Below are 5,412 nucleotides of genomic sequence, written 5' to 3' on the forward strand. Positions count from 1 at the left end.
GTTTCTTTACCAATTAAATTTTCTAACACAGCTGTTCACTCTGCATCGTGTCACGCATGCTGACCACGTGCTGATTTAGGGTTGAGGATAATTTAGCAGGGGTGCTGATTACAGCAAACTTATTCTCTGGAGATCAATGAGAAATGAATGTTTTGTGATGAAGTTTGTTTTGTGTAGATTAAAAAGATAATGATACCTATGAGAGATTAGAATGTGACATCAAGACCAAAATCAGCATGTGAACTAGCTCTGTGAAATCACACTGCAAAGATAAGATATGAAATGAGGTAGCAGACCACATGGCTCTGTAGCTGAGATCCAATTTTAAGCTTAAATACCAAAGACAGTATGCTAGACCTGAGTGTGTGAACTCCTATCCATGTTATTTTATGCATGTGAATGGTCTCAGTGACTTTCATACTGACCCATTTCCCATAGCTTTGAAGATTTTGCGGTCGGTACAATTCAGGACCGCTTCTTCTATGTGTCTTGGACAGCTCCAAGCAGTCACCAAAAATACAGTAATGACATGTTAGAACTCACTTTGTTTGAAATTTGTTTCATATTGATGTTATAAGTTATCTATCCTGAACTAAGTCAAAGCTGAAAGTAATTTCAAATCACATGTTTGTCTCTCCATCTTTCCATTACACTTTTATTGTTTTAAAAAGTAATTTTCTGTATTGTTTCTACAAATACTTTTCTTTTCTTTCTCTCTTTATGAAAGAATTGCAAAAATAGGAAATGCATTCTCAGAAAATATTATCTAAAAAAGAAGGCACAAATTAAAGGAAAAAATTCATAGAATCATAGACTGGTTTGGGTTGGAAGGGACCTTTAAAGGTCATCTGTCCAACCACCCTTGCAGTGAGCAGGGACATCTTCAACTAGATGAAGTTGCTCAGAGCCCCGTCCAACCTGGCCTTGAATGTTTCCAGGGACGGGGCATCGGCCACCTCTCTGGGCAACCTGTGCCAGTGTTTCGCCACCCTCATTGTAAAAAATTTCTTCCTTAGATCTAGTCTGACTCTACCTTCTTTTAGTTTAAAACCATTATCCCTTGTTCTATTGCAACAGGCCCTATTAAACACTCTGTCCCCATCTTTCTTATAAGTCCTCTTTAAAATTCCTTTAGGTATTCCATAGTTCTATAGACGTAAGGTCAAAGGGAACCAATGCCCTAGAATTTTTGAGGAGTTTGGATCTAAGCATTATAGTTCAGACCTTTCTTCTTCTTCTTCTTTTTTTAATATTATAGTTGTTATCCAGTGTTTAGCATTTTTTAGATATCATTGTCGTAACAAATATTCTAGCCACAAGACTGCATGCCGTGTTTTGGACAGAAAGCTTTTAATGAACAGATCATAATATGACCAAAAAAATGATTTATTTTTTGTCCTTCTATAGCAATACTCTTTTCTCCCCTACCCTAGCTTGTACTTTAATTAACACATTTGTCTTTAACAGAATCTCTTCAGTAACTCTGTCCTTTGCTCTGCTTTTTAACCTGGAGAGAAGGGCTGAAGGTTTAGGTAGCAGAGTCCTGTGACTGCATGTGATGTGGTTTTCAAAGTGTCTTCTACCTAATTGCCATTAAAATCCCTTCAGGGGAAAAAAAAATCTCACTATGTGCTCTTTCTTCAGTGTGTTTTTTTCCTGAGACTTAGTTACCAAGTAGTGGTGCAGGACGCTTGAAAGGAAGCAGCCTCTTTCCTGAGAGTGACTAAAACAGATGATTAGGAGAATGCAGGAGACTGGGTTTGTAAAGTGGTAGTTTCTCCTAATCCTCTTTGTTTTAACAATCATGCCTAAAACTCTAAAAATGCCTGCGGTGCCTGCTGAGATCTTGTTCAAATGCCGGTAGTGGAAGTGCAGAGGTTCAGAGGCGGCCCTCTGGCAAGCAAATGCGGAAGAAAATAGTGCTGTGTTTTGGGCACCTTATTGCAACTCAGAAGCCTGGTTAAACTTCCTGTTCTACCAAAGAGCTCCTGTGGGCTCAAGGGGAGTTGCCTGGGGCTCAGGTGAACTATCATGTCCTTCTCAGCCCAACCTTTCCTCAGATACAGTAGCTAATTAGAGTTTGAAAGAGAGAAACAAGAATGATTACTGTGTCCAGCAAACATGAACTATGACTATTGGCCAAGGTTAGTGACTTATTGAATATCTTGTACTACTGAAAGGATTTTTGTAAGATCTGACTCTTCGAGTCCTGGTATTCCATGAGAACCTCAGGTTTTGCCTTTAAACAAACTTTTAGTCATCTGCTTAAGGAAGAAAAAAAAGAAAGAAGTAATCAACCATAAAGGCCTGATAAAATGAAGGGAGTTACATAGCTCTTAAAATATTATGTTTAAAGCAGTCCAAGACTGGATCTGAGTTGTTTAGGAGTCCAGGTTGGCAGTACCAGAACACAGGCTCTTGGCAACTACCAGAAACTGAAAGAAGCCAGTGGCTCACACTGGCTTCCAGGATCCATAGTTTCAAATTTAAATAATTTATGTGCTTAATGAATAATAAATTTAGTAGTGATGGTTAAGGCAGATGATTCCCTGTTCGGTTAAATGGTCACAGCTAACTGAAAAATGTGCATGGTGCATACATGCTGCTCTCCTCCTCTAAGTTTGCACGCATTCACCCTCTGACAAGCTTGTTTAATGCTGTGGATGATTCACTTTGCCCTTAAACAGTGTTTCACCATTTCCTGCTTCACACCTGGCTGCAGCAATGTGCTTGGTTTAGAGGAGGGCAGCTAATTAATTTACAGTGTTTTGCTCCCTTGTGCAGTGAAGGTCCAGAAAACACATTTTTCCTTCCTAACTGCTGTGGAAGCTGACGTGCTGTTCCCTGCTGGCTCGTATGCAATGTAGCCTGCTCTGCGGCAGCTTCCTAGGCCAGCCCTTCGGATCCTTCCAAGCCGTTAGCCCCAAAGTCCGTCCTGGTGGGAGTTAGAACAGCTCAGCAGGGGTGTGCAGAGATGGGCAGTGCTGGCTTTGGAACACGGTTCCTGCAGAGCTCTGGAACAAGAGGGAAAATTCCCTGTCTCTTATCTTGCCCCTCCCTCCCACCCCTGCCATTCAGCCCATTTCCTCAAAGAGGCTTTGTGGTGTCTGCAGGCTACAGAGCTTTTTTCGTTTTTCCCCACCCTGCTCCTCCATTCCTTCTGGTGTTTGTTTTCCCTTGCTGCCTCTTGTTTGCTCCATTTGAATACTGTGAGAGTCTTGCGCTGGATGTTTTGACAAGTGGATGCTGTGTAGTATGGACCATGCAGCCTGGATAGGATGGCTGCAGGCTCTAAGCTAGATTAACTGTTGCTGTTGTACAATGGCTGAGATGTGCCACTGCCTTGGGTTGCACACAGGGACCCCAGACTGTCACGGGGTTACCATTCCATTGTGAAGGGCTATCTATCTGATGGTAGGGAGGAGGTCCTGTCCTATCTTTCTTCTGATGGCAGCCAGGAACAAGACAGGGCTGACCTTGCACCTTTGCAATTCCAAGCTAGTTTGTTGTCCCACTGGCTGTGGGTGGCTTAAGTAGAAACTTTTGTACACTGAGACAGTTATTTCTGAATTACTTACGCAAGTGGGAAGTGAATCACACCTTCTTCTTGTGCTTGTTTTTATTGTTTATTTATTAATTTATTAATTACTTTACTTCTTTTGACTGAGCAAAACTCCCATTAAACTGCAAGAGCCCTGTGCAATTAACTGTATTGCAAAAATTTGCTCCAGAATGTTTCTTGAAGGCTTCTAGCACAATGCTGATGGGATTTGCCTCCTCCTGTATTTACAGTAGTTTGTGAGGTAAGGAACCTAATTTTATTTTCTTCACCCTTTCTCTGGAGCTCTTAGGAGGCAGTCAGTGGCGGAGCTTGTTCTTTGGCACAACTTTCAGTCAGGCTCAAAACATACATTGGGTCATTACAGCAAAATGAGTTACCCCAAGTCTTGTGTCTCAAGCTGGAACTGGTGAATTGAGGGCTTAAACTCTGGGAAATTCCCTACACCTGTCAGTTATGCATCTTATCTAGTGTCCTCTCACAGGGCCGTTTCCCTCCTTCCTCAAAGAAGAGCTAGTGGAATTTTGCTCCTCTCATGTTTGTTACAGGACTTGCTTGAACAGTGTCTTGCTTCTGCTGCCACTGCGTGGTCAAAACTGGTCTGGTGCTTCAGGGATTCCTGTTTCTTACCACGATTTCTGTGGAGCCAGCACAGTCCTGTGTCCTACGTGTGATTCGCCTCCCTGCCAATGTAAACGAGGAGTAACTGCATTGAAATTAAAGGACTCTTTATTTGTGTTAGTGGCACAGCCAGATGCACCTGCAGCAATAAGGGTCCATTGTGCTGAGTAGGTGTTAGGCTAGGAAAAAACAACAAACAGTCCCTAAGCCAGCTCCTATCCTAACTTGATACTATGACCATGTGTAACAGGTAAATAAAACTGACATGGCAGGGGTAAACCTTCTCATAGACATGTGCCTGAAGTCAGGGTCTTTGTGAACAGCTGCTGTTGACTGAGCTGTTTGAAATACAAGCAAAAAGGGAAGACTCTTAGTGGGATTTCAATAACCTCAGTTGTGGTAATTTCCACAACTGGTATGCACCTCAAGGTGATGACTTCTCCCTGTGTTTTTAAGGTTGAAAACTTATAGATCTCTTGCAGCCTTGTAAATTGTTGAGGTTTCAGGCATGCTACAGAAGCTTTGCTATTCAGAAGTAAAGCGCTGTAACAAATAATCAAATAGAGGTGTACTTAACAAGAAAAAAATTTATATTCACTTTGCTTTTTAGAAAATAATATGGTAATAATTTATGTTTTGCCAGTTGGGTAATATTCAGGAGATTTCTCAGTCATTAACTGACTTGAGTGAATTAGAAATGTTTTCTTGTAGTAATAAACAGTGATATGTCTTCAGGGACTTTCAAAGCAAGTAAAATAGAAAATGTAAATTACTCTGTGGATTGGTTTTGCATTCCTTGCTCATTCAGGATTTTCACTGCCTTTAAGGAATGCAGGAGCAAGCCCCAAATACGTGTAAGGAAATCAGGGTGAAAAAGAGTTGCCTTGAGCCCAAAGATTAAAAAAAGTAAAATGTCAGCACTTGAAATTGACAGAGGGAGAAAATTCCAGCTACTAAGGGAGCAGCAGCTGAGAATGTCATGCAATACTTTTATTAACACAGTACGAAAGGCAATTTAAATATATAAAAAGGCCTATTTCTGCAGTTTCAAAAGTCCTTATTTAATTTAGGTAAAAACAAATATGCCACAAATGTTGAACTGACTCGCAGTCATCTGATGACCTCAGACCCAGTCTCAGCTCTATATTCAACAGCAAGTGACATGTTCTCTCTCCTGTCTTCCGCTTTCTGTGTTGCTAAATCCACACTTCTTTGGGGAAGGGACTGTTTCT

Source organism: Phalacrocorax aristotelis, chromosome 6 (assembly GCF_949628215.1).
Source record: "Phalacrocorax aristotelis chromosome 6, bGulAri2.1, whole genome shotgun sequence".
Classification (NCBI taxonomy): domain Eukaryota; kingdom Metazoa; phylum Chordata; class Aves; order Suliformes; family Phalacrocoracidae; genus Phalacrocorax; species Phalacrocorax aristotelis.